Below are 10629 nucleotides of genomic sequence, written 5' to 3'. Positions count from 1 at the left end.
GCTACCTTAGATGATTAAACCTGCACTGATTAAGTACTATGTCCATTAATTGCAATTTCAATCTGTTTAAATAATTAATTTGTAAGTTACCTAAAAATTGTAATGCAAGAATAACTTAGTCAAGATTTTACTTAATCAAGCATCTTACCGAGGCCTATAACAACATAACACAATTTTAATAATTTTAACAAACGAAATGCAATCAACCTAGCATGAATTAAATACAAGATAAATTGATTAAATTAACCATTCCAACAACATAAATATTCATAATATGTTCAGCATAACAACAAAAATTAAAAAGGTAGAGAACAAGAATCAAATACGGTGTTTTTCCGTGGCTTGACTAGTTGCTCCGTTTTTTCTTCTCCATTTTCCTCGTCGACCAAGGCTGTTATGAACACTTAATTGCTGCTCCAAATAGGTGATGAATGCCTCTTTCCCAAGAGGACAAATCGGCAAGAGAGCAAGGGAATTGTGGAATGGAAAAGAAGTGAGAAAGTGGAGAAAAGATAGGAAAGATGTGAATGCTTGAGGTGTGTTTTTCAAATGACCAGCCTAAGAGGGTTTTTATAGATGAGGAAGGCTACTAAAAATAGATAAAATTATCAGCCAAAGAGCCCTCCCTTGGCCGGCAACACATGTGGCAAGGTTGATAGTTTCAACATTGCTAATTTAGGCTTGGGGCAAATTTATAAAGCCACCAATTTTGGAGGGGTTTGAATCAAACTTGAACAAGTATTCAATGGCCCCTTTGTAAGATTAAATAATCAGCTAATATGCTGATTTGGGTCAGCTCTTGGGACGGTTTTTGGGCTGTCCATTTCTTGGTCAGTTCAGTTCAACTGGACCACTTTTTCATAATTAATTAATAATAATTTATTAACCCAAATTAAATTGGATATAAATTAAAATTAATTATATTATGAATTAATACATATAATTTTGGACTATCTTAGGTTGAAATTTAGTTCACCTCGATACTTCAAATTGCTTCTCGGTTTTGTGCTTCTAGTAGTGTCTGTCGAGCCATTTTTTGCCCTTTGTGCAGATCTGTCGAAAATAACCAAAATTCATCAAAATTAATTATAAAATTAACTAAAATTAAAAATTTTCATATTTTAAGTGCGCTTTAATTATTTTGTAAAAATTAATTATTTTTTCGACAAGAATTTTATCAAAACAGTATGATTTTAAGTTAAAAAGGGTATGTAAAAATGTGTAAATTTTCGTGTTTCCAATAAGTATACATTGTCATTACATATTCCTGTCAGTGCATTGGGGACACTGCAATCTTTAAATTTTGGGGAATGTATATGGAATTGGAAATACACCCATATTTTAAAATTTTTTTGAAGCATGTAAGGTTTATGCACAGTTGTTCGAAAATTTTTTGTTACATTCGATGCATAATTCTTGGATCATGTGAATTATCAATGAATGAGTTGGATAAATTTTACTGAATGTTGTATCTTTAATACTTTGATGAATTATTTAGGGTGCATTAGTAATAAATGACTAGTAGCATTCCTTGAATCTTGAATGAAACTACCTTCTATAGCTGCTTATATATATAGTTATAAATAAGTGACACTCCAAAGTGGGTGTATTGAGGAATGTTAAAAAGGGAACAGTCCAATACAAACGTTAGAAAAAAGAATCTAGCCAAAGGTCATCACTGCATGAGCGTGTGTCGGCACAATTACGTACTCCCTGGGGTTTGTTGCACCCCATCGTTACTTCTTAGGAACAAGGGTATAGCAATGCAACGATATCTCTTATTCCGTAAAAAAACTCATTCATACTTTTAAATACTTAATATTGTACAGTAAATGCTATATTGGTATATAGAATTTAGAATTGTCACCGCAATTGACAACTGTCTGATAAGAGCCAACCATGACAAGTGAGGGAAACTTTCGACCAAGCTTGGTTTTGCTTGCATGCTATGTATTCGACTCATGTTTTTAGTGATATTTAGGTTTTTGATGTCGTTTTAGCTTAGTTATGCTAACCCGGGGGTTAAATTATGAAATTGTTAAATTTTTCTTATTATTCCATTGATGAGCTTAAAGTTTTTTGAAGTTTGATGATAGATTATTAAGCTTCTTTGTTAAATAAGACTATTTTGTAAAGTGATTTTAGTGATTTTGATGTTTAAGGATTTAATTGTTAAAGTTGTAAAATCACATGAAAATATTCTGAAATAGAGAAATATATGGGTTGTTCATGGATTATTGGAAACTCGACTAGCTTGGTTTAAGTTTAATTGTGTTTAATTTGATAATTTCAGATTTATGGACTAAATTGCATAAAGGGTAAAGTTTAGGGATAAATTCATAAAATGTGATTATAAGGACTTAAATGCATAAATTTTATTGTTTATTTGGTTTGAATTGATTTAATTAAACTAAACAATACTTTAGATCAAGAATCTCAACGAGTGGAGGACGTATGAAGAAAAGGAAAAATTGTCGATTAGTCCTTGATAGTTGAATCACTTGATAAGTAAGTCATACTACCTTCCATGGTTACCGTTTTTTATTAAATGTTTTTAATTATTTATATATATACAACTGAACTGGAAATTAGACTATATGATAAAAAAATTAAATTTACGAGATAATTCTGATGGAGCGAGTAAAAGTATCATAGACAATGTTTTTGAATGATTCTTGTTTAGAACCAAGCTCTAGAATTTATTGTGGACTTGGATATAGAAGTGACACAGATTTAGCTTGGAATGGTAATTTGTTGTTGTCGTTTCAAAGGTTTAGCCTAGACTGGTAACCTTACGTATACCAGAAACTGCTCTGATATCTATAGCACCGTACAGAATGGCAGCAGCAAAACTAAAAGAGTTAAAATCTTAGCTACAAGCATTAACAGATCGCAGGTTCATTAGACTGAGTGTATTACATTGTGGAGTTCCTGTTTTATTCGTTAATAAGAAGACAACAGTCTTAGGTTATGTATTGGTTATCGATAGTTGAAAGGAGTGGTTTTATTTTCAAAGATGGATTTATGATCAGGCTATTACCAATTGCGAGTTAAAGAACCAGATGTTTCCAAAACAACATTCAGAACTAGATATGGTCATTATGAGTTTCTTGTCATGTCGTTCGGTTTGATGAATGCTCCTACTACGTTTATAGATTTGATGAATAGATTATTTCAGCCACATTTAAATCAATTTGTGGTCATTTTTATCATCATATTTTGATTTACTCAAAGAATGAAACCGAACATGATCAACATATGAGAATTGTGTTACCGACTTTGTGTGAGAAATAGCTCTAAGCTAAGTTCAGCAAATGTGAGTTTTGGTTACCCGAGGTTGGATTTTGTGGGCGTGTGATTTCTGTGGATGGTACTACAGTTGATTCGAACAAGATTTTTGCAATTATAAATTGAAAGTCTCCGTGAAATGTTACCAAGGTACGTAGTTTTCTAGGCTTAGAAGGTTATTATTGGTGTTTTGTGACAAGTTTTTCGATCATGGCCTTACCGATGATGGAACTACTACAGAAAGATGTTCAATTTATCTGGTCTGATAAATGTCAACAAAGTTTTGATCAGTCGAAAAACATGTTAACTGAAGCTCTAATGTTGACTCAACCTGAATTGGAAAAAGAGTTTACAATTTACAGCAATGCCTCGTTGAATGGATTAGGTTATGTACTTATACAAGAAGGCATGGTGGTAGCTGTAAATTGAAAAGTCGTGAAAGAAATTAACTGGCACGTGATCTGGAATTAGCCGCTGTTGTTTTTGCCTTAAAAATTTTGCGACATTACCTTTACGGTTTTGCGACATTACCTTTACGGTGAAAAATATCATATATTCACAGATCATAAAAGCTTGAAATATTTGATGACCCAAAAATAATTGAATCTTAGTCAACTCAGGTGGCTTGAAGCACTACACCAAAACAGACTTTTAGCGGCGTTTTTAGTGGCGTTTGAATAAAAAACGCCGCTAAAAATCAATCATTAGCGGCGCTATCTAAAAAACACCGCTAAAGATCGAGTATTAGCGGCGCTTTTCTAAAAACGCCGCTAAAAATGAGCATTAGCGGCGTTTTACAAAAAGCGCCGCAAAAACCTAAATCTAACATCGTCGTTTTTGTGAGTTTTTAGGGATTTAGCGGCGTTTTTTAAGAAGCGCCGCTAATGCTCTAGTCTTTAGCGGCGTTTTTTAAGAAGCGCCGCTAAAAGCCTTTTATCTTAATTGGTTTATTTATATTAAATGAAATTCAATTTATTTCTAATTGAATATTTAAAATCTTCAGAAAAAATAATGACAGGTAGAAATAATTTGAAATAAATAGAAAAATTAAAATACTATTATTTAAAATAATTTTAAAGTTTTTTGGGTACATGATTACTAATTGTTTTTTAGTTTATATATTAAAAATTTTCTTATATAATCGTAAAAGAAATAGTATTAATTTTAAAATATTGAATTAATTATCACTATAATTTAGGGTTTTTAGTTTAGGGAGTTTGGGTTTAGAGATTATGGTTTAAGGGTTGGGATTTAAGGTTTAGGGGTTAGAAGGTTAAGGGTTTAGGGGTTAGACGTGTTAGGGGTTAAAAGTTAGGGATTTGGGGGTCTGGTTAGGGTTTTGGGTTTAGATTAATTTTTTTTTAATTTATATTTTAAATATGTTCTTATATAATTGTAAAAGAGATAATAATAAATTTGTTTAGGGTTTTTAGTTTAGGGTATATGATTAATTTAATATTTAAGGCCGATTTAGGAGTTTATATTTTAAGGTTTAGGGAGTATGGATTTAGGGATTATGGATTAGCGATTATGGTTTAAGGGTTGTGATTTAAGGTTTAGGGATTAGATGTTAGGGTTTAAGAGTTAGAGATTTAAGGTTTAGGGATTCAGGGGTCAGGTTAAGGTTTTGAGTTTAGATTATTTATTTTTTAATTTATATTTTAAATATGTTCTTATATAATTGTAAAAGATCGAGATAATAATAAATCAAATATATTGAAATTATGAGTATATAGTTTAAATTATTTAAGAGATATATAATAGATAGACTTTATATGTATTGAATGGTTAATTTAGGGTTTAAGGTTAAGGTTTACTTGAGATTTGTTAAATGATAAAATTTTATACAATTAATTAATGCTTTTATATTTAAAAAATTAATCTAAACCATTTGATATATTTAAATATTAGTTTAAATAGAATTAATAAATAAGTTAAAAAAGTAATAGATTGATTTGGATATTTAGGTATAATTATTTATTTTGGAGAGGACCAAATTGTAAGAAAAAATACAAAAATAAAAATGAAATAAAATGATATGGATATATAGTTAATTATTTAATTTGGATAATTCTAACTTAATAATTAATTACAACTATTTTATTATTTGTTTTCTTATTAAAATATACAATATTTATTTTGAGAGTACTTGGTTTTTTTATTTTTATAAAAATTAATTTATAAAAACAAAATAAAAATTTTTAGCATAACAAAACAGCGTCATTTTGTTCAAAATAAAATAATTTTTACTGCTGTTTTATGAAAAACTCCGCAAATGATAAGCAATAAAAACGCCGCAAAAATAAATCAATTTATAAAAAATAAAATATAAAAATTTCAGCATAGTAAAATGGAAATGAAATAATTTTTTGCGGCGTTTATTAGAAAAACGCCGCAAAAAGTAATCAATAGTAAAATATGTGTTAAAATTTTTCAAAACGCTACAGTTTTATTACATGGATTTAATTTTTTTAGTGGCATTTATGCTAAAAACGCCACAAAATCATAATGAATTATACTGACTTGTTTGACCCTATATAACCTCAGCTTGATATTTCAACAAAAATAATTAATATTAAACCAACAAAAGAAATCACTAGAAGCCTAAAGAAAAGGTGGGGAAGATGAGGCCGATGCCGATGGAATTCGTGGCGGACCCAGACGACCAAGGTTCAGCCATGGAAGTCGACGATGTTGACACACCGGAGATCTTCGGCGAAGGCGTCTTCACTTCCGACAATTTTGATGACTCCGATATCGACTAAAAAAACAAAGAAGAATCGGTACTCATCTATCCTTTTTTTCCCCTTCTTACTTTCGCTTTTTAGGGTCTGAAATTTCTTAAAACTTTGTTCAATTTAGTTGAATCTGAACTGCACTATGGATGCTTATCTGTATGCAAATCCTGTGAATCGTCACAGGTCCTCGGGTTCAACTACATAATACAAATTCCACCTCTGAACTTCATTTTTCCTTCAAAATAAAGCTTCGATTTGATCTCTTTTAGTGAGACAAATGGCTGAAAATCTTATGCATGCTTTACAATATAACAGCTATAGTGGAGGCGCTGTTGCTTTGAAGGTAAAAATCACCTGTTTTGCTTTTCTTTTTCTTTTTTTGTACTGTTTATCTTCATAATCTGCTGCTGAAAATCTTATGCATGATTTATTTTGCTTTTCTTTTTCTTTTTTTGTACTGTTTTTCTTCATATAATTTTGTACTGTTTTGCTGAGGAGAGGTTGATACTTTACAGTGAAGTGTTTAAATTTTTTATATGGACCTGCTTGACATAAACTTGAAAAAATAATGGGCAGGGACTTGATTTTATAACGCTGTGAATTTTTGTGCTTTTTACAGCATGTTGAAGTTCCGATCCCAACTCCAAATAAAGGTGAAATTTTGCTTAAACTGGATTGTAGACTGGTTTGTAGACTCTTATATAATTTAACCAACAAAATAATAGACTGGTTTGTAGATCTCTTAATTCAAAATGGATAACCTTTCAATTGCTTTTGTTTTGTTTCTACTTATTGTTTTAAGCTGGAAAGGTTGGTTTTCTTTTTAAAGGAAAGTTGATTCTCCCTTACTTCTTAGATTTCCAGAACTGTGCTGTGTTCTGTTTCTTTATGTGTGTTTGGTTTATTAACAAATCTGGTTTTTTTGGGTGTTCAATTTTACTGATGAAAAATAAAGATTCCTCAAATTATTGCTTGTCATTTTCTTTTCTTTTCTTTTTTTTTCATACTGGGTATTCAACTTTAATAATAAAAGAATGGAATTTAAGGGTACTCAAGAGAAGATTTTAAGTTTCGTTCTTGGGAATTTTGACTCTTTTATTTTTTTCTTTTGTCCTTTTGTTTTCTCATGTGTTCTCTGAAAATTTGAATTCCTGTCTGAATTATAGTTGAAACCGTTTACTTTTGCATTTAAAATGGTTTCTACTTTAATAATACTGAAAAATTAATAATTTTATTAGACGATTTAAAATATGTAGTGTCGGGTTTTCTAGATTATTGATTAAGTTGTATGTTTGTCGGCAGACTGGTCAAGCTATGGCAAGTGCTCTCAATGTTGTACAAACATCTCATTCGTATGGGGATTTAATGCTTCTAATGAAACATGCTGAACTGCAACAAGTGTGTGCTTCTCTTGGTGGTTTTTTTTACTACGTTTTTAAGTGATAAAACTTATGTTAACTTTGTGAGGAATCGGGTCTCGTAACACGTGATTCATCTGAATATCTATTTGTTTTAGTGTTAATAATTCTTTTAACATTTTAACTTATCATAGATGCTATGTTTTGATTTAGCATTCTTGTTTATCATGTAAAGAAATTGTCTGGAATTTTAATAGCAAAAATTGGAATTTTTTTTTATTGTTGTCTATGTTTTACTTGTGAATTGTGATTGCAATGGTTTACCTTCCTTTGGTGTAAAATCTACTTGGCCAATTGGAATGTTCAATGATTTATTTAGCCCTTGTACTCAGCAATATTACTTCTAATTGTACTGTAACACATCTATATGCCCATTTCTTACCTGTAATCATGTTGCATATGCTTTGGCTTTTTAAATCGTGAATCATGATTAATGAAAATGAGATGGATAGCTGATGCCTTTCCTGATTTTCAGGTTTGACAAGGAACTGAACAAGTAAGTTGCTATTAAAGTTATTGATTTAGAAGAATCGTAAGTGGATACCTTTGTTATATTTTCCTTGATTTATTCCTCATTAAAGTGTCTTGTAGCAGGTGCTTGCTATGAGCAGCAAAGTATGAATGAATGTGATTATCAACTTTACAAATATACATAGTAAAGTTTAAAGTATGAATCGAATTGCTATGAGCAGCAAATTTAGCGATAAAACAAAGTCACACCAAATTGCTATGAGCAGCAAAGAAAATTTTTTTAATTGCAGAAAACCAACTTCCCTTTTTCCCATACTGCCAGAAAATTTAGGGACCGCACGACTTGTGGTTAATTTCGATAGGTGGTGGACTGGTGAGGAATCTGTGAATGTTCTCTTAGAAGCCGCAGGCCAAGGTAAAGTCTTCCCTTTCCAAATTCGGAACTTAATTTATTTATTTTTATTATTTTAGAATTTTTATATTTATAATTTTTTCCTTATCCTAAAAATGTTTTTTTCTTGAAAATCACAAATTAATTTTATTAATTTAAGACAATCTAATAAGTTTATATTTGAATTTTTAGACAACCGTATTTTCTTTTCTATTTCCCACACTTGGGTATGATAATGGTAGCATTGGAGTTGAGGTTCTCACACCGAAAAAGGTGAATAAAATCACAAGTTTCCTCTCATTATCATTTCCTAAAATGAAATCATTTTGACTTCTTTTTATGCAAGACTTTCGTGATACAATCCCATTTATCATTCATACATACCTACGTGTATATATATATTAGATTATATACATGCACGACATGAATGAAATTGATATAATAATTAAATATGGTAATACTTGAGTTATTAAAACTATAATATTTTGAGTTTGAGTCCTATAAATATATTTTGAGAAATTATTTAGTCAATTGCTGGTGGAGTTTTTACAGCGTTGAAATGCTATCATGTGTCCTAAAAAAAATTAAAAATAAATTAAAACAAGCATGTGCCATGAACTAAATCTTTGTTTTGAGCAGGTAAGTCCATGGAACAATTTTTTATCCTTGTAGTTCATGTTTTATTTTGATTTTTCTGTGATTAAACTCTAGTACTCAGGGCAGTAGTTGTTGAGATGTAAAATCTGTTGTCTATCTGCCTAAATATATGACAAAAGGTAGAAGTACATATTGGAGATACTCTCACATGCACATTCATATGACACGATATCTAGTTATTTGTCTTTGAACTGAGTTGGATTTTTCCATGCTTATGTAGGAACACATGCACTATGCCTTATTTTCATTTAAGGACCGCCAAGGAAATTCTGAAACTGAAAGCTGATTGATCGGATGTGTATGCCGGCTTTCATCAACTACTTTCGAAGGCCTTACTAGGAATTGAAGTGGTGTGCAAAGAGATTGCTTCTTCCGATCTGATTTTTCGATATAAATCTTGGACAAAGTATGGATATTTTACTGTCATTAGTAAAATAGGATTCTCTTCTTAGGATCTTAGTTTCTTCACTTGTATTAGACTCAACAATGGCTTGAATTGTATTGGTGTTGATTTTACCAAAATTTCGAGGTTTATAATTTTTAATTTTATTAATTATTTATGTTTTCTCACTTTTATTAATTTTATTATTATTTAAACTTTCTTTATTTGCCTTCTTTTATCATTTTCATAGAAAATTTAATTTAAATAATATTTTTATTTATCCTTAAAAGTATATTTAAAGTTCAAATTTAAAAAATAAAACATAATATAATATTTATCATAAAAATAAATATTATTTGATTAAAATAATTTTTTTGCATGATATGTTTTTAGCGGCGTTTTTGCGAGAAGCGTCGCTAAAAGTTTGTTCTATAGCGGCGTTTGTGGGAAAAGCGCCGCTAAAGGTCATGGTCTTTAGCGGCGTTTGTGGTAAAAGCGCCGCTAAAGACCATGTTCTTTAGCGGCGTTTGTGGGAAAAGCGCCGCTAAAGAACATTGTCTTTAGCGGCGTTTGTGGGAGAAGCGCCGCTAAAGGTCATGGTCTTTAGTGGCGTTTATTTCCAAAAACGCCGCAAAAGTTAGCGACGTGTTCAATAGCGGCATTTTTTGCGGCGCTTGTGAAAGCGCCGCAAATAATTTTAGTGGCGCTAAAAAGCGCCGCTAAAGGCCTAAAAAAGCGCCGCTAAAAGCCTGTTTTGGTGTAGTGAAGGATGAAAGATTGCGATCTCATTATAGATTATCATCCTGGCAAAATGAATGTGGTTGTTGATGCTTTAAGCTGAAAATATTTATTTGCTCTGAGAGTATTAAGTACTCGGTTAACTTTCGAGAGCGATGGATCTATTCTGGCTGAATTGAGTGTTAGACCAACATTTCTTTAGCAAACTTCAGAGTTCTAGAAAAATGATTTTGAGTTGAAATTGAAGTGTGAATCGATTAGAAATGGTCAAACTACATAGTGTAGTATTGATAATGATCATAATTTGTACTTCATGGGTTGTTTTTGTATTGTGAATGATATGTCTTCAAAACAAGACATTTTGAGTGAAGCTCACAACAGTACCTATTCAATTCATTCGGATAGTTCAAAAATGTATAACGATTTGAAGCAAATGTATTGGTGGTCAAGTATGAAACGTGAAATATTTGATTTTGTGGCTAAATGTTTATTATGTCAATAGGTGAAAGTCGAGCATCATGTTCCATCGAGTTTATTGCAGCTTGT

The 10629-nt window shown here is 30.9% G+C and overlaps 1 long non-coding RNA gene across 3 annotated transcripts; it reads left to right on the top strand.

Moving 5' to 3' along the window:
- Positions 1-6077: 6077 nt before the first annotated feature.
- On the top strand, positions 6078-9502 carry LOC128036050 (uncharacterized). Of its 3 annotated transcripts, XR_008192855.1 has the most exons (5): positions 6078-6369; positions 6646-6679; positions 7329-7424; positions 7920-8330; positions 9184-9500. It is a non-coding gene; the product is annotated as an uncharacterized LOC128036050 (long non-coding RNA). The 3 variants fall into 3 exon arrangements; XR_008192854.1 differs by having other exon boundaries at positions 6603-6679; positions 7329-8330; positions 9184-9502; XR_008192853.1 differs by having other exon boundaries at positions 7329-8330; positions 9184-9501.
- Positions 9503-10629: the final 1127 nt, after the last annotated feature.

Source organism: Gossypium raimondii, chromosome 13, assembly GCF_025698545.1.
Source record: "Gossypium raimondii isolate GPD5lz chromosome 13, ASM2569854v1, whole genome shotgun sequence".
NCBI classification, from domain to species: Eukaryota; Viridiplantae; Streptophyta; class Magnoliopsida; order Malvales; family Malvaceae; genus Gossypium; species Gossypium raimondii.
Note: the sequence above shows the minus strand (reverse complement) of the source record. Positions and strands in the feature narration are given on the sequence as shown.